A 26,432-nucleotide genomic window follows, 5' to 3' on the forward strand; every position below is an offset into this window, starting at 1 on the left:
TTACTACATTGTAAAAAAAGCCTACTGCGTACAGGCAGACATTAGATATACTTCAATCAAGAAGGCAGTGATCAGGAGAGCCAATCTGACAGTTTGAAATTCCAACTAATATTTGCAATCTTCTGTAGGCTGTGAGTATATTTGGGATTTAGTTCTCTATTTTCGAGGACCACAATATTCCTCTGTTGGAAAATCGTGCTTATTTATACAATTTGAACAGTTTGCAGCTACTCAGAGGCTTGCTATATCAGACAACAAGCTAACGTTGGCAATCTGTGCCAGCTACCAACCTTATAACGTTATGGTCAAAGTGAACATCAAATATTTGAAAACGTGTTTTTGAAACACTTGGTGATTCGTGTCCAGAGCCGTTGTCACATTTAAATAATGTTCATTTTGAAGCCTTGGTGTTCGTGTTAGTTGTGAACATTATATCAGTCACGCAGTCATGTTGAATGTAGTGGATGGCGTTGGCAGTTTCATAAGTTCCTTGCTCCATTTTCTGATTTTGAATTGAAACAGCACATGGAGGATGAGATGAATAGGTAACATTTTCATTACGTTTCCACATGTAACTATAACCTGATTGCTTCGAATAAATTCTGAATTTAATTACCTAATTCCGCCCCGTTGTCGGCATCTCAGTATGCCAAATGACAAGATTTGGCACTTGTTTGCCATGTCATTAACAATTAACAAATGTAGAAAACGTTTCAACAGTTTAAATTAATTAATTTTTTGTGGTTTCTTTGAGATGCATTTATTGAATGGTTTTTGTAATTATGTACTGTATATTGAAATTTCCACATCACAAGGGTTGAAGGAATAACCAGAAATATCCACTTTTTGTAAAATGGCAGGCTCTTTGCACTGACTGTTTATGATGAATTATCCTTTTTGGGCAAACCAGTGTATGCCATTTTGAACACCTCGTGTAGTTCGTGTTATAAATTATGTTGCTTTGTTTTGTACTCATTGTATTTTATTTTTGCATAAATTGGTAATATGAACACAGCACACACTTTGCTGAAACATTTTTGCTTTATTTCAAACTATTTAACTGTTTTGTATGTTCAGTGGGTTCAGCTGTAGCTTTGTGGCTCTACATGGCCTATATTGTGGCATTTATATTGCAGTGAAGCATTTATAGGCTCATACAGCTACTGTTCAGCATTTGGAATGCAGGGAGCCTGATGATACACAGTTTTGCAGTGTAACAAAGTAGATTATAGTTAGACATCTGTGTAAATTGATGCAGTTATTTATTGTGTATTATAAGAGTATGCTTACTGAGTGAAGTACAAAACTTTGTAAATCACTGTTATTAGTATTTTCTGTTTTAGTTATTTTGCTACGTGTATCAGTCCAAGTCCAAGTGAAGAGTTTCGCCCAGAATTTCTTGCTCCTGAAGAAGAATCGTGTGACAGCCTACCATCATCTCCAGCAATGGTTGGGGTCAGTGGTACAACCATGGCAAAAAGCTGGCTCACCAGCATTTCCAACGCATTGGAGAAACTAGCACTTTAGTGTGCTGCGATGTGTGTGGTGAACAGACATCAAATTTGGACGAACATCGGGCAAGGTCTGGACATTATAAATGTGGACACCAGGAATATGGGAACCTGAGAGCTATGCTGGCGGTAGCCTAGCTGCCGATATGGCCTCCCAAGCCGGACAGGTCAATACGGGTAAGGGCCAGACAAAGAGATATACCCTGGTCCTCCAGGTTGGGCTTTGGGCGTAAGGTTGACAACCTCACCCTGTAAAACACAGACTGTTATGAAACAAAGACAAGAGCCTCGGATGGATGGTATGGAACTGGGTTCATAGTAACAAGGAGAACGCGGAAGAGCATACTGGAATTTGAGGCAGTCAACGAGAGGATCTGCAAGCTACGGATAAGAGGGAAGAGACTGCTTAGTGACTTAAATGTTATAAATACTTTCACATAATAAATAAAGCATGTAGGACAACTGAGAAGTCATACAGTATCATACAAATATTCATTCCTGAAATAAATACGCTTAACAACACTCCTTTTGCTAGTCCAATGCACCATACAAATTATATTTCTTGTCCACAGGTTTTTTGCAGCTGGAGTTCAACGTACAACTTTGGCTTCCGGGTGAGAGCCACGTCGAATGTCTGGTTTTAACTAACGTTTTGGCAAGAGGCGGGGTGAGTTCTGGAGGCCTTATGTAGGACAGACCTAAGAAGTTACATAATTCATATGGAGAATAACAAAGAGCTTTGAAATTTAATTATAACACTAATAGAAAAATGTGTATCTCACGTATTTGTAATTTCAAAACAAACTCTATTTTGGTAATTATTACTTAAGAGTTCAATTTAAAGAGATGTGATAAACTTGTTACATTTTACCTGGTATACTGTCACAGCAAAGAACTCTGTCTCAGGAAACACGACTGTAGCTTTAGGACTCCGCGAAAGGGCACCACAGTCCGATGTCTTCACCACTGCATTCGAAAAGTGCATGGTTCAAACATCGTCCGTTAAACCGATTATCCAAACTGAGATTTTTCCTGATTTCTCCTGGCTTTTCCTAGGAAAATTCCGGGAAATTTAATTAAATTAGGTCACGATCTCTTTCCACGCCATTTTCAGTTCGTTATTTATTGACCATCTTAGTAATTGGCAATATAAAACGAGCTATTAATGAGTCGTTAAATATGACAGGTAGAATAAGAAGGTAAAAATGTACAAAACATTCATGTCTGTTTTTCTGTACAGATTTTAAACTATAAGGAATGAACACAGATTTAGAGTATATGAGAACGAAGATCTGAAGATTTTGAACCCAAGAAAAGGCAAGCAAGGTTTCGAGAATACTGAACTTTATATAGTGTACCATCTATCTAAAACCATCAGAATAGTAGAATCAGAAAGAATTGGTTTGGATAATCATGTAGCGCGGGGGAGAAATGAAGTCAAGTCAGGAATGCTGAAGAGAAGGGACCATTGCGGAAAGAGAAACATAGAAGGAAGGACAACTTAAAAATGTGTCTTACAAAAACGTTGTCTGAATGTGTGGAATGGCCAGAACTGAAACTGAATATAATTTAATGAAGGACCATGGAATGTAGACATGTGAACTTTTAGGTGGAAGTCAACAGCCTACATCTTTGAGGCAAAAGTTACTACCTACAAGACCATACGGCGTCACAACCCAGAAGACCAACATCGACAAGAGGGTCGTGCGCCATGAAGTCACTTTACGAGATAAATAACTATTACGGGCTTTGGTTGTGACGTCAGCAGTGACATTCATAGCCAATATAATAACAAGTAAACATTACTCAGTAAGTTGCTGAAATGTCTAAGAGTATCTGAACACGAAATAAAATTCTTGGAAGTTTTGATGGAGAATAATACATTAACAATAGGCATGTTCCACGCTCTTCCACGGATATTCACTTGTCACGTTTTCTCCGCCGCCCGGGACCGTTAAAATCTATTCATGTTACAGAGTGACGTGAATTTCATGGAAGCAGAAATCGGTATTGACTACAAGAATCATTTTCTGGGAAAGCTTTAGCAAAAGGGCGAGTGCATCACGATAACTTTCAAACAAAACGATATTAGTGATGAAGAATTCTTTCTTCTGGGCTGTAACGTCGGTAAACTTCTACCACACCGCACGGCTCAACAATCTACAACTTGGTCATATTTATACCCGACGCCTTGAGAACCTGAAACCTCACTTGAATTATATCTGCATAAATTATTAGCCTATGTGACATCACGCTGTAAATCGTAATTGTAATAAAATCTGTTATAAAATAAACATAGCGAGGTCATGGCTCGAAAATGGGCCGAAGCACCATAGATGATGATAAAATACTCATGCAGGCAACAGGAATTAAATTTACTCTACGTATTCTCCAGAAATTATAAACGTACAGACGAACAGTGGATGAGAGTGTCGTCGTCATAGGGATACTTCATAAGTCTTTAAAATTTAGGAAATGAGATTGTCATTTTATCTCATCCTAATTGAAATTTTGAAAACCCTTTTAACCCCAATTAGTTTTCATGGAGATTGAAGTTGTTTGTGTGGCCTCGTTATAAATTATGAAACCATGCAGAAACCAAGCGCGACGTCGAAGGACGTCATGTGAATCGCCTTATCCTAAATCCTTCCCTGATCACAGGAATCCACAAAATATGTTTCAGTTCTTTCTGTCTTCAGGATCATGTTTAGTGCCTGAACGGTCCATACCAGTTAAGATAACTTTCAGAGCTCTTCAGAGTATGTTCTGAATGTTTATCGAACTGATGGAACCTTCTTTAGAAGCAAAGTTCCAACAATTTAGCATTTTTCGCAAAATACTGACTACAACGCACAACACGAAAGAAAGTAATTTGGTTTTAATTTAAATATCTTAAGGAGAGAGCAGAGACATTTAACCTTTTTTGAGCTGAATCTTTCCTTCAATTACTTATCTATGCAAAATAAAATGGGTTTCACGAAACCTCGTCAGAAGACAGAATAATCGTGATGTAATTAAAATATTTTGTAACTTTCCCTTTGATATTACACAAAAAATAAACCAGAGTCGCCAGAGAAAAGGTCGTCGAATTTTAAACACATCAATCTGAAACCTTTACGGCCAGAAGATTAAGAAGATCTATTTTTTCCCCTTTGGCATTTTGCTAACTAATTTTATGAAACTAGATTCCGACCAAGAAAATAAGCCTACGAGTAGGGTAATGGAGTTTCCTGGGTGGGGACTTAAAAGGAAGGGGAATGACTATTTTGTCACAACCAAGATCTAAGGAAAGAAAATCACAAAGATTTTTAAAAGCAAATTTTCTTTCTTCCCACAGGCGTGCAAAAACTTTGTTTTCCGGTAAATCAGGGAGAGAAAGTCGAAGACAGAACAAAACTCGGAAGGGGTAACCACGATGAGAATTTTCTGTGCAAATTATAGATTGAGAGGCTCGTCTACCTATTTTTTTATGACTGCAACTACGAAATGCAAGTAGCTGTAAATTATACTTAGACGTAATGCGAAATCTGCGTGTCCTTCCGGAGGATTAAAATACAATTTGTTAATTTTCAAGTAAACAAGTACTCTGACACATCATCAATGCATACAAAGAAATTTGAATGTCACGGATAAGGGAGCTGTTGGTTTTATGTTTCAGACTCTAACTTACAATGCAAGACTTTGCACCAGTCCTGCTCCATACTTATGAGAATTATGCTGAGTAGAAATCACCCTCTTGTATGTATATTTGGAGTTTGCTCCTAGCAGCCCTCGGGCTATGGAGAAACACACACGCACGTTATAAAATGTACGACTTTCAGTAACACGGTTATAATTGCAAATAAACGTAAACAGTTTCAACAGAACTAAGGCTGGTCGCTAAAGGGACTGATTATAGGCTGGAAGATTGGAATTCGACTCCCGGCACGGTGACACAATTTCCCCAGCAAGAGGTAAAGCGGCCAGAGCTTGACGCAGTGACTCACTTCGTAATCAACGGCGAGATTAAGAATTCGTGTATTTCTTTTCTCCAATGCGTTTTCACAGCTCGATGCTTAAGCACAGGGAAAATATTACGTTTTTAAATTTTACTTTTAATGTTTATATCTAAGCCCCAAGATCGACTATCCTTAATGAGGTTTCTCGTCCTTTAATTTTTTTTTTTTACGGAAAATGTTAAGAGTTCCAGCTTCGTGTTTCGTGTGCATGAAGCATACGTCAAAGTCCACAAACTGAGGACCTGACTTATCCGGCACACAATGCCCTCAGGTCCAGGGAAATTAGTTGTAGGCTCAATAACAAAGTTTATCGTGGTCTTAATATGTTTGCAAAAATGCCCACCTTCCCGATTCATTTACCCTGCATTGGCGTTCCTTTCCAGTTAAATAAGCGGCTTCAAATAATCCAAGGTTCATTTCCGCTTTGAGGGATTCAACGTCTGCAATAAGTAGACAAGTCATAATTTTTATTATCTATATATTCACTCAAGAACAATTCGTGTTGTAAACAGATGGGTGGAGAATATATTTTAATCTTCAAAATATATATTATTTTCAACTGAATGGTAACAAGCGTGCCCCGAATTTGCTGTCCCCTTAAACTCTTCCTGAATGTTAATCTAAATTTGTTACTCACGTTCCCAGATATTTTGACTTTGCCTCAATCTCGAAGGATTTGTTGTGCATAAGTTAGCCCTTATTTCCGTAGACGTTTGTGTCTACGGCGACGAAGAAAATGTTTTCTGTTGTGGCATCGTGTGAACTCGTCGGTAGATGGCAACGTTTTGGAGGAACATATTGCTTCCATCTTCAGGGCTGTCTTCGACCTGTTGATCTTTATTGTATCGGCTTGGGTAAATGGAGACAGGGAGTTATGTCCTACATCTGCACAGTACCAACACAAAGCAATTGGATTCACGGTTTTAAATCGTCAAGTCCTGGGATGTACGTAAAAGATATTTCTAACACTGAAATAGAATACAGTTTGATTTTTTGGAGTCAAATGAGTTTTATGAGCAGTGAATTACAGTTACAAAATCCTTTGCCCTTTAGCGTAGAAAGAACTTTTCCATGCTTCGAGTTACAAGGCTCCATCTACAGGTGACAATTTTTCTGCCACTGGTCTGATGATCACGAAAGACTTTCTTTCACACGTAAAGCTCCTAGACTTTAAAACCAACGCAGTTTGTCGGTGCATCTGTCGAGATTGTATCTTCTTAAATTTGTTTCTACTTACGTACTTAAGTTTGTCATGTTGCCATCACGTGTAAAATGGAAATAAGGCCGTGCCGTAGCTCAGGCGGTTAGTCGCTTGGTTCTCGACGTCAAGGCCCAGGTTCGTGTCCAGTTTATTCCATGCGAGATTTGTGGTCCACAAAGCGATTAGGGGAAAGATCATTCCACGAGTCCTTCGGCCTTCCCCTCTTAATATCAATCCGCCGCTGACAATCGTGGGAACAAAATAGTGCAATGTTAAAAAACAAATAATTATTTAATGCTCAAAAGCAATAATAAGCAATTTGTATTATTAATTGTTTATGCTCTAAATTTTGCAAAATGAACCGAAACTAATATTAGAGCAATTAATTTGCAATTTAAACTCGTAATAATAAGAACAGTGTTCAGTGTGAACACAGCTTGGCGTTTGTTTGGTTAGAGGCGTGTCCAGAGACGAGAAAGACCAAGATGGCGCGCTAAATAAAAGCGCGTAACCAAAAGCAGCAACGATGCCAGGCTGCTTAAAGACGAGACAGGGCAACTGTGATTAAAACACAAAGAAATATAACAATGCACGTCGTTGTAAAGGGACAGTTACATTTGGACATCCCTGTACAAAATCTGGCCTTTCGGATAAAATTATGGTTAGATTGTTAACCTAAACAAACAAACAAAACAAAGACCGAAACATATTCAATAATTTTTCCGGAATAAATTCTAACGACCGTTAACATTTCATATTTGGAAGGTATGAGTTTCCAAGACGGCACGGTGGTCTAGCGGTCAGAACACTTGCCTTGTAATCCTGGGGTCCCGGGTTCAATTCCCGGTGGTGCTCAGATTTATAACTTGTGTTTTCCTTTGTTTCTCCACAAAAATGCCGCGATAGTAACTTAAAGAAATCCACGGCCACTTCTTTGCAAACATTCTTTATTTAATATTCACTAATTATACTCCCAATCAACGAATCGGACCTATTGATGGTTTATTTTCATAAATCACAAATAATATAAGAATGTAACTGTGAATCTGAAGAGGTCATGGGAAATCCATTCTGTGGTGACTGAAAGCGAAATGACAATACACATAATGTCTAGTGATTACATTTGAGGTGGGAGTGGGGAAGTTTGGCGCAGGCGCATTCTGGCATGGACACGCAGTTCAAAGCTGACGTCGGGCGCGGAGTTTATTCATTTTGTCTGTACGACTAGAAACTGTTTGAGGAGACGCTCTGAGTTTTACGTTACCAGAGACAATCAGTGTCATTGTTCTCGCTGTTACATCTCTTCAGGACCGACTTAACAAAAATTTATCATATAAACATAGTGAGTGTAAAGGAGACTGTCAATTGTAATCCTAAACAACTTCTGCTGGTTGATAACTCTGTTGTGTGTTATCATAAAGGGCTCTTTTAATTCATTAAGAATAACGCATAGAAAAGTATAAAATGTGTTTCATAGACAACAGCCAAAGAAGAACTGAAGGTAAGATTTGTTTTTGCGTTGTTATATACTGCTTGGAACAAAAAGAACATTTTAAAATGTTTAAAGCTTGAAGAATGTATGACTTAATCGTGATAACGACTTTTTACATTACAAATTTGATGGTGTGCGTAGTTCTTCAGAAATTTATACTAGAATTTCATACATGTAAACAATAAATTGTGTATTTCGAATACGAGACGGACAATCAAAGAGTCATAAAGGTTGATACAACGTCGGAGAGAAATATAATTATAAAAGTGAAGTAAAAATATGTTGATAAATTTTATTGTGGTCCTGAATCTGATCGAATGTATTAAACTCGAATACCGACGGACGGATTTGGATGAGATTTTGTATGAGCTAAATGTCATTGGTGTTTACCCTAAAATAGGTAATACAAACATGGTGGACGAAAAGACTTGTGAGGTGGGCTCGATTCAAGCGTCACTTGAAATAACGCCATACAATGTTGTGTGGGAAATACAAAACTTTGGTACAGTAATTCTTTGTGTCATACGAATAAAATGGTGGGTGTAAGAAGGAAAACAAATATCCTTAATTGACTATAACGGAAGGGTGCACTGCCACGGTGGTCTAGCGGTTAGAACGCTGGCCTTGTAATCCCGGGGTCTCGGGTTCGATTCCCGGCGGCGCCCGAATTTATAACTTGTGTTGGACATGGCCGTGGCCTAGGCATCACGGAGTTTTTCTCCGTGGCATCCCAACAATTACTCCATTCACACACAGAAGAAGGCAATGGCAAACCACTTCTGGATCATCTGCCAAGAACGTATATGAACAGGTCCCAGTCCGAGAAAAGGATGGAAGGATCCTGTTCATATGGACCTGTCGTCACACAGAACACTAAATTATAATAAGATGAGGTGGTCTAGCGGTTAGAACGCTGGCCTTGTAATCCTGGGGTCTCGGGTTCGATTCCCGGCGCTGCCCGACAGAACACTAAATAATAATAACGGAAGGGTTTATCATAACAGATCTCCATATCGTATTTATTCAAGATTCGTTTAAATATTATCTTCCCTTTCATGTTTCCTCTCTTTTTGGGTTAAAAGTTGGTACTAATTTCTCATCTGCCCCACACGCGTTCACATCTGTTTATATTAGCCTACGTTTCTAAATTCCTTGCTGGCGTCTTAACTCCTCTGCAAAATTAGACTAAAACTTCTTTGGCACTGACAACTCCAGAAAAGGACATTCGTCGTCCTAGACGCATAAAGATTGCCTTGGCCTGATTTTTATTGTAAGTTATGCTAAGCGATTTCATTTATATATCCTTCTGGAGAGTATGATAAAATTTAACAAACTAAGCTTGAAATTTTCCTTATTTCAGATTGGCGCGTACTCCCACTCAAAATTTCCCATCAAATGGATCATTGGGAAGTAACTATAGTGATGATAGTAACTGACGACTTTTTACGATCAAATTCAAGAAGTGTGACAGACTTAGCTGAGTGATCATCACAAGCAGAATGTATCTGGACAGCCACAGCAGCACGAAGAGAAATATAGAGTTACCAGAGGAGAAGTCGGAGGACGCTTCTGAAAATCCGTCTGAAGTGCCGACAAGTCCCATTGATTTGCTGTTTTTTTCCTTCGGAATGATTTCGCTCATTGCGGTCTTTGGGTATATCCTGATCACGTGGGTGGTCGCCACAACTCGGTGCATGCAGACGGGAACAAATTATTTCGTCATTAATCTGGCGTTCGCTGACGTCATTGGCATGTTATCCTCACCCTTTCAGGTAAGTGCGTGTGCACCTTCATTTGAAATTTACATTTCTCAAACTCCTTCCGTTCTGTCTGGAGACCGAGTACGTCGTTACTCATAAAGACTTCCGTGTCCATGACAGCGACCACTAAGAATGACGCTCTGACGTGAGGAAAGATTACCTTAAGGGTCCGTCCATGTCTGTCGCCGCGTCTTAGGACGCATGCAACCCGTCTGACACTCCTACCCGACCGTTCATATCCCCACTATGAAAAATCGCGTATCCGCGAACCGAACGCTCAACATCTTCATACTTTTCCTCCAACTATCTTTTAAAATTTGGATTATACCATCCCTCGTGTAGATTACTAATCCTCCTGGATTCCTAACACATCCCGCGATAATTCTTCTTTCTTTACAGTAGCTTACAAACCCTTTAATTTCAAAAACCTCACCTCCCGCCCCACTATGTCATGACCACACACAAAATCTAAGAAATCTTCCCAGAACCGTACCTTCAACAAAAACCTGCCACAATAAACGTGGCCTTTGTCGAGCTAGTTCTCCCTTATGCCCGCTATCACTCTGCCAGCTCGCAGGTTGTATTACCGACTGATCCCTTCTCTCGGTGGCAAGTTAATGTCTGTCATTCGCGTGTGATCAGCTGTTCTCGCCCCTCTCGCGCCTGCGTAGACAGTAAATCTGACGTTGAGATACGTCACAACAAGAGGGGAAGTGACCGCTGAATTAATCGTACTTTGCTATTCTCCTACTAGCTTAAACTTAAGAACGCCGTTAAAAAATAGAGGTGATGAGTGCGAAATGGATGGATGTGTGAAGCTGTTCGTCAAAAGATGGCAGGATAGACTCCAAAAAGCGTGACCTTGCTTCACGACAGCGCGCGTCACCACAAGCAACAGCCCGGGTCCTTTCTGTCTGTCTATTAGTAGCTTAACCCAATAGCGGGTCATCGCAGCCTCCTTCCGGAGGTTTCTTAGTCTTGAAGCGTGCATTTATGAGTAGTGAGTGACTAGCCCACTGCCTATGCACAATTTCTACTCAATCCTGACTTGACTGCTAGAGCCATCTACCAGTTAACCAGGAGACTTTTTGGGCGAGAAATGGCCGCTAGAATTTTGCTTACGAAACATCTCGTAAGGTTCTTTTACACGCCGTAAATCTACGAAATGGGACCGGCCGCTTTACTTCCACCTCCGAAGGAAGTTGTGCTACGGATTTTTATCACCCTTAAAAATTAATCGACCTCTGAGCCATGCCTCGTGGCTCGGAGTGACATATCTCCCGCATCTCCGCGATCTTTGGAGCCGCTGGCTACGATGTCATTACGAGTCAGTGCGACGGGCAGTCTGTGTGTGTTCGCCGCGCTGGGTACGTCGCCGGAGAGAGAGGGCCTGAAGACAGCATTTTCCTGCCTGTTGTGAGCTACGTCTAGTCTTGCGTTCGGTTTTGGATATGTCGAAAGTTGCTGGTCGGTATCCCAGGCAGAGTGAGTTTTGTTTGGCTGTTGGTTTCGTTACTTGACTTCACTCGGTATGTACTTTTTAATATATTTTGATTATTTGGAACTGCTTTTATATTATTTTGGTTTTAACCTCTGTAATCCTACGGCCGTACCACCTCCCGGTCTCTGGGTGTTGCCACGATCGCCGGTAGGGCGCACCTTGGGTCCAGTGGCGAGCACGCAAACCACTAGTCCACCGAGGGCGACCAAGGGTTCCTCTAAACGGCGTTGTTGTTTTGTGTGAATGAGTGTTATAGGTGCAGTGACGACCTGGTTAAAGGTGTTCCGCCAGGATTTCTTTGTGAAGGGCCTCAGTGCGCTGGATCAAGTTGTTGGACGGGGTTGGTGAATACGTAAACCCCTGAGACCGTCTATCCAGACTCTGCTTTCCACGGTTTTTCTCAGTTACTCCTGACATGTCGGAATAGCACCTTAAATTAGGTAAAAACGAATTTCTCCAGAATCCCTTCTAGTATGTCGATGATTGTATTATTCGACGCGACTTAATATTACACTTGAATTTTTTTTAAAAAGTAAGAACTAAGCGTAATTGCAATTCATTAAGCATACAGGCAGTTTAATGTGATTTAAATTATATCTGTGGCATCGTTATGAAATAATTAATGGGGCTTTTTGTCGACATTCTCCACATTATCCTGACATGACACTGAGATATATTTCGATTTACAGGTCTGGCTGTTCCTTGTTAAATTGTAGGTGTCTTCGGTCAGATGTATTCCTCACATGCATGAAGTAAATGGATGTGTCTGTCCTTCTTTTTATCTTACTGTCTTTGAATTGTTAAGATTCGGATACGTTTTTGTGAGGTGTATTGAATTTTTCATGTTTTTTCGCCGCAGAGTAGTTGTGAGTGAATATTTTACATATTTGCCCTCAGGGGGCAATTCCGTATTCGTTTGTTTCCACAGATTCAGAATGCGCTGTTCCAACAATGGAACCTGCCCCACGTCACGTTGCTCATTCACTCCGTTCGTCCACGTGGCGGCCTTCACCGTCACAGCCATCGCTGTTGAGAGACAGCGGGAAATTGTCAATCCTCTGAGGTAGGAAACAGCCACATTCAATGTCTGAAAGTGCTTTAGGCCAGGGACCCACTGGCGCGACTAGTCGCGCGCGGTTTATTAACTCGCGACTTTCACAAGGCGACTACGCGCGGCAAACACAGTATAGCCGCGCCGCGTCAGTGGGTTTTGCACCTATAAAAAGCAATACAAATAACAGCCGCGCGCGACAACACGCGGCTAGTCGCTTATACATGACATGAAATGAAGGTTATGGTAGACGGAGGAGGTAGATTTCTTGCGGGAGACAGAAAAGTACCGCGAAATGTTGGTTTGGCGGGGAATCCACTTGGTAGGACCTAAATGTTACTTAAAGATAAATTGGTTCTGAAAACATTAAAGAAACCAAGCGGTTCACAGAACGGGTACAATGGCACTTACTGGTAGCAATGTTGAACCTTGAAGTTCGCATTAAGAATCTCCTTTGGTAACTTTGCAAAACTTTGTCTGTTGACAGTAACAGTAATTTTATTTTGGTGCAAATTTAACGCGGCCGTGAAGACGTTCATTGTGATCTTCTGGGTTGTGATACCGACGTTTCGGAGGAACGTTTGTAACCACGTTGAAGACTACATTAGTCTCAAACCAGGTTAACACAATCGACAGAAATTATTGCATATTGTTAATTGTACCGTAGTTTATCAGAAATTCTGTGCCTTCTTCATTTGCGTAAGTTACCACTATGAAATGTGTAGTTACACGGCGCGTTGAAAGAAGTTTAGAAGAACAACAATTTGTCAGCCAAATTCTTAAGCAATCGCGGATTTTGAGGCATTTTAAAAATTTGTTAAATTCGACGAGTTCTTTGAGCTGGTGTTTATTAAAGTGTATTTCTATTCTCTGTACACTTTTTCGAGCCTTCGTATTCTGTTACAGAGTTTTATTATGAGGGCGCACTTAGCAAGAAATCTTCATTGCACAAGGCGCGACAAATCATTCTTTTGTTTCAACAGTTTTAATAGATTTTACGACGTAGATAATTTGAAACCGAATTATAAAGTTTACAATGATTTAATTTAATTATAGCTACATAGCAAATTAAGTAATTTCATGGTACACAGCCATCTTTGAGTAGTTGATAGTAAATTAGTTCATCAAGGAAGATTTACCTTTTATAGACTTGAAGGTTAATTACTTTATTCTCAGACGCTTGGCTTTATGTCCTTTCCTGAGTCCGTTTTCTGCGGGACGGCACGCAAAAATTGAAGCCCGTTTTCCAAGGCGTAGAGGAATAAAGTCATTTTACATGTTCTTGCAAAGATTTTTAAATTATTTCTGAACGAAGAGAAAATAACTAGATTTCCGTGCACACAACAGTGAGGCGAGTTACTTGTTATGCATTGTCTAGGCAAAAATCTGTTTATTAAAAATGTAATTAACTGAGAAGATAATAGCTGCTCAGGTGGTTAAAAGTTTTCTGCCTTTGATGGAACCCAAAGTGAGTTTACCGTTTTTAAATGAACCACTATCTGCCCCAAACCCGAGCCTCCTGGATCCACACCTTATTAATTTAGGTCTATTTTAAGGTTAAGCTTGTCTTCCAAGTAGTTTCTTTGCTACAGGTTTCCGGATCAAAACAGTATATGCATTTCTCGTGTCTCTCATTGGTATCATGTTCTCTGCCAATCTGATCCTATAATTTGAACATCCTTAGGATATTTGTTGAGGAACGGAAGTTTGAAACTCTGCCTCACGCTGTTTGCTAAATTCACTTGGGCCCTGAAATTATTCTCGTCGTTGTGGCTGGGAAGATCCTCAGTCTGGGTTTACCCATTGATACGTGAGGCCACGTTTCCTGGTTAAAGGCTTACAAAACAACTTTCTTAAGATTGTGGAATACTTGACTATAACAAAAAGACACATTTGTGAACTCTACTGAGCTATTCTGTTAGCAGTGCCATTTTAATCGATGCCAAAACAAATTGTATTTGGTCTACGATTATATGCCTTATCAAATATACTACAACTTCGCCAATTATTAGCCTAATTTGCATTGATTTTGTCACTGGCCATAAAGTTTGAGCCCCTCTCTAGACACTTAGTAAATTGTACACAAAAGAAAATGCTCGTAACACAAAACTAAAAATAATATTTTTGCTAGAGTCTATATGCTGCCATTTCTTAAGAATGCTATGAAATTAAATGAGAAACATTGATTTGGAATTAAAGTACAAATGGCATTACGGTAAAAAATGATTTAAGCGGTTTAAAATATTTATTTTGCGACGCCTGGAAAGCATAAGGAAATTAAACATCCGCATTTGGAAAAGTCAAACTTCAAATTAAAAGAAATTGTTGGAGGCTTGTGGGAGAAATCTCGTAACTCCAACAATGACCACCAGGAAATCAACTGTTGACAGTAAAATGGAGACTCAACCCACATTGAGTATTCTTATGGATCTTCCTCCAGAAACCACGTTGAACATTGGTTACAGATTTTGTGGAATGGAACTCGAGTAGATAAAATGCTTTTTCTGTTTTTTTAACAGTTGCGCTCCTAGTGGCAATCTTTGAAGTTACTCCACTTCTCTTGCGTGGTAAAAAATATCTTAAGGCCTGTACGCACCAGGGCACAAAGTCGCTTGATGTGCCTCGACGAGTGGCAGTGTCTTCCGCAACAAATATCATGTGCCCGGTTATCGGATGAGAGGAAGGAACATCAAAGGACGTCTCGGGTGTTGCAACAGCTTGCGTGCAGTGTGGACGTGTCGTGGGACCAGCAACGAATGTACAGTGGTCGAACGATCGTGCTTTAAAATTGATTGAATTATACCACGGAAATCAATGTCTGTGGAACGGGCAACATGACGATTCTAAAAATTGGAATTATGGAACAGCATCGCGGAAGAAATGGGAACACCACGAAACATCATCGAAGCGAAAATGCACCAACATTCAGACATCGGCACAATTCTGGCATTACTTCACTCATGAGTTGCTTCGAGACTTTAAATGTGTACATCAGGGATGTATAGGGATCCCCAGAAGCCAAATATCTCAAGGTTATAGCTAATCTTGTCTCTGGTTTCACTGAATCTCGAAATTCGCAATTGAACTCCCAACCATTTTCAACAGTTCCTCGAAATCAGTTGTCGTCATTCTGGTGAAGTTGCAAAATGATCCGTCTGACATCTGTAGGTTTGAGAGTATACTAAAAACTTTCTTAACCACGCTCTCGTTTCGCGCTTCGATTTCTTTTCAGCTAAATGCATAGTAACAGCACCTCCTCTTCCGACATCTTAACATATAGAGTGATTCAAAAAGGACTTTACAACTTTGAAAGTGTATAGAAATTTATTCAGAAGGTTTACAGAATCGGTTTAGGTGTCATTTTGTAGCAAAACAATTCAAGTTTGACTCACGTTGTGCTGTAGTACCGAATTCCGTCACCGCGAGCGCAAGCGGCAGTGCATTTGAAAATGGCTCGAAAATTTTCTCATATAACAGTTAGACGAAGATGACCAAAAAGGACGCATTCACTTCCAGCAAGACGGCGCACCACCTCACTACCTCACAGAAGTCCGGGATTCCCTCAATAACCGTTTCCCAGTTCGGTGGATTGGTCGAACAGGGCCGATAGCATGGCCACCTCGTTCTCCAGATTTGACACCTCTCGATTTTTTCTTATGGGGTTTCATTAAAGACCGTGTGTATGTTCCACCCTTACCTGCCAATCTTACTGAGCTCAAATCTCGAATCACCGCCTCAGTTGCAGAAGTGACACCGGATATGCTGGATCGTGTTTGGCAAGAAATTGATTTCAGGTGGGACGTCTGCAGTATCACCAATGGCAATCACATCGAACCAAAATGACTGTTTGAGGTAAAACTTGATTTATTTCGCTACAAAATGACACCTCAATCGATTCTGTAAGCCTTCTGAATAAATTTCTATACACTTTCAAAGTTGTAAAGTCCTTTTTGAAGCACCCTGTACAATGTTGACGGATGTATCGGTGTCTCAAGTCCCCTGATACAAGTCGCTCAACTTGTATCGCAACACGTGCCCTAGTGCGTACAGTACATCTCCTTCCAGTGGCGAAAGTTGCATTTCTGCATGCTCTTTAGTTTTGGTTACATAAATATTTGAAATCACTAATATTATTTATGTAGTTGAGTGTAATGTTAGCTTCTCAAGAAGAGTGTGCTCCAATGAATTAGTCAGCTGACAGTAAGTTATTCTTTTATACGACCCGTTCTTCATGTGCCTGAGCACTGCGGGTCCCAAATTTTCGTTGGCTTGATCGGTAGGACTCCTTGGACGAGGGATCGTCCCATTGCAAGGCCTCTACCTGTACACAGGACAGCACAACACAGAAAACCATCCATGGCTTGAGTGGGATTCGAACCCACGGTCCCAGTGACCAAGCGGCCACTGTGACGGCGACAGTTAGTTATGTGAAATATATTTAAAAAAAATATATTGTAATGTTCTTGATCGGGAGGATATCAAGATGTTGATGATCATGTTTTCCCTGTTTCGTCTTTGCTGGGTTCCTCTGCAGACTTCCAGTGCTCTTCAGTACATTTTCCCTGAACTAAATACGTGAGCATCTTTATACAATTAATATAACTAAGTTTAAAAAAGAATAATATCTTTTAAACTAATCTGTCAGTCCTTTAAAAATGATCTTATCGTGGTTAGAATGATTTTTGGTGTATGTTAAAGAGCTTTCTAAATTTGTATTCGTATTAGACACCTAGTGTTTCAATAGGATGACAGCTGAGATCTTTAAAACGTTGACTTCATAGAATTGCTTTTCTTTTGTGCCTTTCTCCCAGTTGTCATGTGCTCAATCGCGTTGTGACTTCACTTTTACAACTTACATCGCCTTATATCCAGAACACCTAAGGAAAACACTTGTTTTTATAGAACCGACTGTACTTGTGTTACGAGAGGTTACTACTGTCCACAGATGACGAGAAAATCCCTGCAAGGGGAAGTCGTTTCTGGGGCGGTGCGGGGCGAATGTTTACTGCCTGGTGGACTAGAGGGCTGCTATTGGTGGGAAGTGTGATACGTCAGAGTTTTACGCTACTACCCAGACTGAAAACATCAAGCAGTTAAGAGTAGTGTGTAGTGAGTACACCTCTAATGTGTTGTGATAATATTCTAGATTAAATCGCTGTGCCGCTGTGAGGTAATCTTAAAGCTGCACCCATTAGAACACGTGAAAGCCTGTCGTCTGTTGTTCGTTCAGTGGTTGTGGAATGAATGTTTTTAGGATGGGTCGTCACTCACAGCGAAATCCTGCGCATGCGCGTGAATCGAATTCCTAGCAGGGATTTTCTCCTGGTCTGCGAACTGTACACCTCTAATGTGTTCTGCGGGTGTTGCGATAATATTCTAGATTAAATCGCTGTGCCACTGTGAGGTAATCTTAAAGCTGTACCCATCAGAACACACGAAAGCCTGTCGTCTGTTGTTCGTTCAGTGGTTGTGGAACGAATGTTTTTAGGATGGGTCGTCACTCACAGCGAAATCCTGCGCATGCGCGTATATCGAATTCCTAGCAGGGATTTTCTCCTGGTCTGCTATAGGAGCAGGTCCGACGTTTCTGGAGTAGATTCAAATCCCAAAAGCTTCACGTACATCAGACGATACATAATCTCCAATATGGGGGTTAAATCGATTGTCTTTTAAATGAATAGCAATCACCTGAAGACGGGAAAGAAACCAGCGCACAGAATACTGTGTGTTTGATATGTGTTGTACAGTTGTATAGGTCGCGCAAAGTGCTGGCGCATGCGCAAAGGACTGATTTTGGTCGTATGAGATGGACTCGTCCGAAGCACGCGCTAGAGGGGTGTCAGCTTCAGTTGGTTTGTAGCTCTAGCTGTGTTTAGTTCGGTGCGTCACCGCAGCTGAGGCTGTGCGACCCCCACTACTACTGAACTCCCCTCTCTCGGCTTACACATCGCGCATTTAGGGCACCACTACTTGAGCGAGCTATAACATCTGGTATAATAATCTAAAGTTACTCTTATTTGATTTATGCAATAATGACGTTTGAATTTTGATGTTCTACAGCGAACTTTTCAATTCATTTCAGCTACTGGTACATTAACATCATATGGTTTCGCTCCGATTGGTTTGCTGTGAGTAACTGCTGCTACAATCCTTTTGTCTATGCAATGTACAATGTAAGTAACAACATTAAATTTTGTGACGACATGAAGAGATTAGAAATATATGCAACATTTTAGTTTGTAAATATGAAAGCAAAAGACCACTCAGAACACCTAAAACGTAAATACAAAAATTGTCTTAAAATTAATCTTTCATAAAGTAGCACTAAAACTTGGGGTTACATAAAGACAAGTAATTCTTGATAAGCAAAGCTACTGATAGCTTCTCAGAAAGACTCTCTTTAACATGCCAATTATATAGTAGACTTTTTAAAGAATTTCCTGCACCGTAGAATGAGTGTGTGGTACGTTTAGCTTGCAAATATTTTGTGATTGTTTTGTCCACCTTGTGGTGAAGTTTCTTATTTCATAAAACTAAGTCATTTAATAATTTCTCTCCATGCACGTCCAGACCAATAAATACTGAACAATTTATTTGTAAGCTTCACACGAACAATTCTTAAGATTAATGAACAGATATAGGTTCTCACGGGTGTGGAGATGTCAGTGTTATTGTACACGTTCACACGGAAGACCAACAGTAGAATCGAAATATAAATTATGTAAGTTACGTGGAGCCTAAATATATCACGAACTATACGCGTATTAATTGGTTACTCACGAAACTTTCGAGAGGCATTGATGGAATGTTTCTGAAATTCACGGCGTCAGTTTAGAGACCTGTTTTGCGCACAGAAACAACTACAATGCTCATACGTAAATATTTGTCTCTAGAGAGACACTCGGTATTTGAGCTACGACCTGTGAGATCAACTGATTGAACCTCTGTTATTTCATTTATTAGGCCACCTTTTAAAGAATTGTGCGGGCTTTGGCAGTTATGTAGCTAACTGAAAAGGAGGGTAGCGGACATGCGAGCTAGTTGGCAACGCGCCTGGAATTTTCCAACACGCGAGATAATCCTGAGCGAGACTCACAGCGGTCTCTGTGGTAGGATAATGAAAGTAACGAGCATTCTCTAGTAATTGTTTATAAGAACCTTTAAAGTTGGAATCCGCGAAATGTAAATAAAACCTTAACTGTGAATGTTGGGTGGGTCCCTGACCCCAAGGCAAGGCGCGTCCTCCAGTTACGGAGGTTAGCTGCGAATGTATTGAATAAGCAGTCGCGGACAGCCGATAAGGGATGGTCTTCTAATTTGGGGGTTGTGCGTAGGGCTAACAACCCTTAGCAGTAAAAATGTTTTATGTTACGAAAACAACATCAAAGCCTTGGATTAGGATGGATTTTATGGAATTACGACATAGGCCGTGTTTTAAAGAGCCTGAGAATTGGAACGTGGAACGTGAGGAGCCTATATAGAACAGGGGCGTGGGTTATATTAGCTATGGATGTAGGGAAATATAGTTTGGATGTTGCAGGAATGCAGGAGTTGGGTGGCCTGATTACACCATGGAAAAGAGAATAAGAACCACGGCCTGGGAACGGTTTTTTTTGGTGAAAAAAGGTCTTCAGCCGGAAATTAAAAAATTTAAAATTAAAGAATTTATTAATGACTTAATCATTCGTAGTCGATGGTGTGACATTATTCTTTTAAATGTGCACGCACAAACTGAAGATCAGGATTAAAATGTAAAAGACATCTTTTTATGGAGAATTAGAGCGTTTATTTCATCAGTTTATTAGATACCGCATAAAAATTCAGCCAAAATTGATCGGGAGGATATTTCTAGACCAAATATAGAGAGTGAGAATTTACATGAATTTGGTAATGACAATGGGGTGAGGTGAGATTAGTGAACTTTGCCACATCCAAATATCTGATTGTCAAAATCACAAAATTTCCACAACATGATGTCCATAAACACATTTGGACTTCCACTGACGTGATGACCCATAATCAAATTGATCACGTTCTAATCCATCGGAGGAGACAATCAAACATCGTAGACGTGCTATCTTATTTTATTATTTTTTTTAGTGTTCTGTCTGACGACAGGTCCATATGAACAGGATCCTTCCATCCTTTTCTCGGACTGGGACCTGTTCATATACGTTCTTGGCAGATGATCCAGAAGTGGTTTGCCATTGCCTTCTTCTGTGTGTGAATGGAGTAATTGTTGGGATGCCACGGAGGAAAACTCCGTGTTGCCTAGACCACGGCCTTGCCCAGCACAAGTTATAAATTCGGGCACCGCCGGGAATCGAACGCGAGACCCCAGGATTACAAGGCCAGCGTTCTAACCGCTAGACCACCACATACGACGAAATAAGTTGGCACGTGTCTCTTCACATATTTGAAGTTCCTCATGCTTCCAGCGTTGGAAGAAGGAAACCTGTAGAATCTGCCTCAGAACGGACTCCATTGTACATTTTTCTTTTCATGGCGCTAAACCTTACAAATGTCTTATGTTAAACGAGTAGGACACAAATTATAAAGTTTCGCGTTGTGAAGTTTCTGCCAATAATCGTGTAGTCGTTACCGAAACTGTTATCGCATTGAATTATGCGAATGGAGACCCCTTCTTGGCTCGTGCTTTTATCGGAGTTTTACAGTTAGCATTTCATATTCTTCTCCGATTTGTGCACCAAATTTCTGAGAAATTTCATTTAAATTCAACCCCCCCCTTCCGCAGAGAAAAATCCGTTTCTGTGTCTCTCCGTGAACGAGTGTTTAATTCCTCCTACGTAATTCACTTACCTTATAATTACAAGGAACTGGAATATATCACAAAGCTGCTATTCATTTAATTGTATCTAATTTACATCGTGCTAATTCCTCTTACGATAAAATGGAATACCCCGACTAATTAATTTGTTTCAGCTAAAAAATACGAAGGTCCACAAAACAGGTAAATAATGTTTCATGCATTTAAATTATCAGTTCTTATAATATAGATAGAATAACATTAATAGTAATACGCATACAATGAATTATTACACAAACATTCTGCTATCAGAACTCAAATTTTTTCAGAGTATTATTTGACATTTGTTGTACTTAAAATAATATTGAATACATTATTTCATTTGAGGTGTAGTTTTTTACTCGTCAATTAAACATTTAAGTTTCAGCCACATGAATAATTCACTATATTCATTTTTAACATTAGGCCTCCGCGGGGCAGAATCCTTGAGAGACTGACAGTGAGCTCAGCTAGTCAAGATATTCTTGGCTTTCAATGGAACGCTCCCTGTTCCCATGCAAGGCCCACAATCGATTTTAGCGTTCTCACAAGTACACCAGAACCCTCCCAATGGTCTCTTGCTTTTAGATTGTAACCCAGAAATTTTATATACATTTTCACCTGACACATTCGCCCGCCTGTCTGGCCCTCATTAATTATATTACCAAATAAAATATGTTGAAGGATTCAGGATTTTGAAGTCTTCGCATATAAATGTCCCAATCGTTACGAAAGAATTTTATTTCAAGAACTGAAGTACCGGATGTATTCCCAGGGGTATTTTGAAGAAATTTAATTTAATTTGCAGATGTGGTTTTGGGGTTGGAAAGAAAACCGGTTAGTATTCCATGTTTTAACCACTTAACCTCCAAACTGCTAGATTCGCGTTTCTATGCGTAGGTTTACTTACAAGCAGGCCGCTTGGGAGCGTTGCTGTGGCAATGGGACACGTTCAAGGTCTTCGCCTGCTCTGTATTAAAACAATGGACAGCTTACCAAATATGACTGGCAAATGTAATCGATTGCTTGGTTATTAAACAACATTTTTTAAACAGCTAAAGTTATTTTCCGTTGAATGTAGGGACATTTGTAGCATATTTTAGGATACTATTTCAACATTTTCGAAATGAACTGAGTAAAACCTCGAACTAAATCAGGGCTACCAGAGTTCATAGAATACAAAAGAGTTGGCGATGAACATTGGTTTTATGACTTAGTTATGATACTTAAGTTGGTACAGTAATCATCCGCATTCACAATTACGTTATTAGATAGCATTTTATTCATTAAAAATGGAAGAAATTTTAAGGAATGACTCGCAGTGCACACATCGTATTTCTAATATTGAGCTGTAAACGCTGTCTCCGTATCACATTTTATATTATCATAAACAAAAATCTGTCACTAATCGTAATTTAACTACGAGGGTCGCTCATTAAGTAATGCCCCACATTTTTTTCCTCAGAACATATTTATTCAAGATGGCTCAAATTTAGTGACAATATAAATCAATGTTTCCTTTACACATACTATTTTTCCACATAGTCCCCATCAACTTGTACGGCTTTACGCCATCGTGGAACAAGTGCGTGCATGCCTTGCCGGTACCAGCTCTTGTCCTGTGCACGTAGCCATGTCCTCACTGCTTGAATCACGCTCTCGTCATCTTCAAATCTTGTTCCGCGGATAGCATCTTTGAGTGGCCCAAAGAGATGAAAGTCGGAGGGTGGATGGGGCAGCACCGTCCAACCCAATTTGGTGATTTCTTCCCGGGTTCTCAGACTTGTGTGAGGGCGTGCATTGTCGTGCAGGAGCAAAATTTCTGCTGGATGCTTGTGAGGCCGAACTCGTCGAAAACGCTTCTTGAGGGTTTTCAGGGTCCTGATGTACGCGTCTGAATTGATGGTCGCACCTCTTGGCATCACATCCACAAGAATGACCCCATCACTGTCCCAAAAGACAGTCATCATGACTTTTCCGGCGGAGGGAGTTGTCTTGAATTTCTTCTTTCTCGGTGATTGAGGATGATGCCACTCCATTGACTGCCTTTTTGTCTCTGGCTCAAAGTGGTGTATCCAGGTTTCGTCACCTGTAATGATCCGGGACAGAAAGACCTCTCCCTCAGCATCAAAACGCTCCAACAATTCAGAAGAAATCGTTTTCCTTTGAATCCTGTGGTCTGCTGTGAGACTTCGTGGAACCCATCTTGCGCACACCTTCGAATATGCGAGAGCCCGGATAATTGCAATCACACTTCCATTGCTGACTGAAAGCTGTTGGGCCAATTGTCGAGTTGTGATGCGCCGATCCTCACGAATAATGGCATCCGCGCGGTTCAACATGTCTGGAGTGGTGGCTGTGGCAGGACGCCCAGAGCGCGGCAGATCACGGAGCTCGGTTTCTTCACTTCCTGAAGCTTTAACTCTCTTAGCCCAGCGACCAACGGTGCTCCTATCGACTGCACAGCTTCCATACACAGCACACAAACGTTTATGAATGTTCACCACCGTTTCTTTTTCAGCAACAAGGAATTCAATTACAGCTCGTTGCTTGTAACGAGAGTCGTTCACAGACGCCATTTTAACAGTTCACTACAGCTCCGCTATCGGTTGGAATCATTTGAAACTCCGTACACGAACGCGGGAAACATCAAATCTCAAGCATGTAAAAGTACACTTTTCTATCTTCATTATTGGCTGAGAAAAAAAATGTGGGGCATTACTTAATGAGCGACCCTCGTAATTTTGCTTTGTTACAGAAGAGTTTCAAAGGCGATCTCCGTCTTCGACTTGGTGTCTCCCGGTCGCTGGAGGCGTCGTCGTAGAAATTCACAGACCCGTGAACTCAGAGGGGTGTAGAGTGTCCTCATAGCTGCGTCATCACGCACAATACCCACTATTTCCATTGAAATATTGTACATATCTCGAATTTGATGTTTAGTGAAATAGACTTTTGTATATATTTCTTTTTCCGTCAAAGATTTGTACACTCTGTCAAGTCGTCGTCGACTCTATTGATGTCACTTTGATCTGTTGGTAACTGACTTTCTTTTAGGCCCTTGCGCCGTGTGGTCCTTGCTCCCTCTATCATGAGAGCCCCATGATGAAGCAGGGTTTGCTCCTAAAACTTGGGTAAACTTGTATCGGACTACACGGCACATCCTAAATGTGCACACAGATTCAGACATGTTATTTATGTAAGTTGATGTATTTTATTTTTTAAATAAATGTGGTCATTCTTAGTGTCATTATGTCTAGCCTATTTGTGTTTTCCATTAATGATTTCTTTGTTTCGTATATTATTCCTTTTGCCTCGACCTTTCAATGGAATATAACCAAAATATACAAAACTGCAGCTGTTGGTCTCCTGAAATCCTTCTAAACAACGGACTCTTTACATGTTACGTAAATGCCTACGAAAGTCTTTGGGTGTGGCATTTCCAGGATGTGGGAATCCCCAACTAGCCGTGAAAGTATGTGGGGAATCCTCCACGATAAAGCCATCTCACAGACAGACACCACACCCACGCAAAGGTTATTGACCTCATAAATATGATGTCACTGATTCAGTTCTAAAGTTTAACGTTGTGTAATATTTTTACACGACGTTACACTGAATGCACGTCTTTGTCGAAAATTTAACGTTTCGAAATTCTTTTTATTGGTCGTGTATATTGTTCTAAAGGTGAATTAATGTGGAATTAGAACTCAGATCTGCATGTCGAGATATTTTACAACTGAACATGCGAACTAAACTTTGACACAACTCAATCAGCTCATAAAAAGGATAACTGTCTTCTGAGTTTAGTAGTCTGGTGGAGGTTTATCGACGTTTCAGAGGTACTTCATACCTTCGTTATAAGCGCGAAAATACACTTGAAGCTTAGAAAAGAATTACCATAATATTACAGTTTACTGTTTTCAGGCAATCCATTAAATAAAGTTTAATCCAGGTTGTTGCATATATTTTCATAGTCTGTTTCCGTCGAAAGATTTCGCAAAGGTTTAATTGGCATTTCTTTTTCATTATGAACAGACATAACTGTTAGGAGAACCCATAATAGTTTTTGAGTGAGGCTTACATCTTTCTCAGCGGCGGTGATTTGCAAATGTAATAATGTGTTCTGTTCGTGAAAACAGAATTGTCATTTCGATAAACTTCTAGTGGAAGGTAGTTCCGATGGAAACCACACAAGTCCACGACATTCACGTAAAGAAATAAAAAGAAGGCATGCTAGGAAGCTATTCCTCTTTCGCTTTGTTTACTTTTAACAGCGAATAAACGGAAATAACATAATTTTTAATGCAGTTAGTTCACCAACATCTTCTACATCTAGAGTTACAAACTAAATAAATTTTTGGACTAATGTTGTTTTTACTGGCCCTCTCGAAATGTTGAAGAAACACTACGTAACTTATGGGAAAGTGTTTTTCCACTGCTAAGGTGGCCAATTTAAATCGTAGTGGGCCTTAGCGGGTTATTTACGGGACAGAACCTAAATTGTCATCCAGAAGACAAATGACAAGAGTCCACGACTCATGTTGTTTCATTAGGAAACAGATGTCATAAAAGGCTGTTGAAGCGCAGTGAGGACATGGACTGATGTGGGAAAAGGTGTATTTATTTACATCTGGTGTTACCATGGTAACAGTATCTCAGTTCTCTCTATAAGTTATCTCGTGTGATTTTGCAAATGGCATATTCAGTTCTATTCTACCGTTGCAGCTCAAAATGTCTTAGTCTCCCGTAATCTGACACTAAAAACACGAACATTTGACGACAAAGAGCGAATGACTGCACTCTAACGTAATCTACACGGGAATTCTCTTTTAGCCTATTTCGTTATTCGGTTGCTGCTTAATCATGTCCTTGTGAGGGCGTATCTGTTCTCACTGTGGCAGTTATCCCCATTTTGCATGCTCAGGGTCTTTTAAGGACTTCAACCCCACCTCCCTCTTAGAGCGGATGTAAGTTACCATCAAAGCGTTGCTAGCTTCCCTGTACTGCACAGTCAGAGCTTCCTTGCGCATGCGCTTTACTGGCCAGCGCAGCGACCTGCGCGAAAATATCAAAATATTTGATCTCGGACTTTGGCCGCCGACCGCTTCGCTG

At 40.3% G+C, this 26,432-nt stretch overlaps 1 long non-coding RNA gene across 1 annotated transcript; it reads left to right on the top strand.

The window, feature by feature from the left end:
* The first annotated feature begins 135 nt into the window (after positions 1-135).
* On the top strand, positions 136-24,567 carry LOC147874518 (uncharacterized). Its single transcript, XR_015534209.1, has 6 exons — positions 136-545; positions 1,344-1,688; positions 2,084-2,178; positions 9,563-12,526; positions 18,597-18,687; positions 24,079-24,567. It is a non-coding gene; the product is annotated as an uncharacterized LOC147874518 (long non-coding RNA).
* Positions 24,568-26,432: the final 1,865 nt, after the last annotated feature.

Source organism: Zootermopsis nevadensis, unplaced genomic scaffold (genome assembly GCF_977971745.1).
Source record: "Zootermopsis nevadensis isolate Lab colony 2312 unplaced genomic scaffold, Znev_1.0 Znev_ptg000008l, whole genome shotgun sequence".
NCBI lineage: Eukaryota > Metazoa > Arthropoda > Insecta > Blattodea > Termopsidae > Zootermopsis > Zootermopsis nevadensis.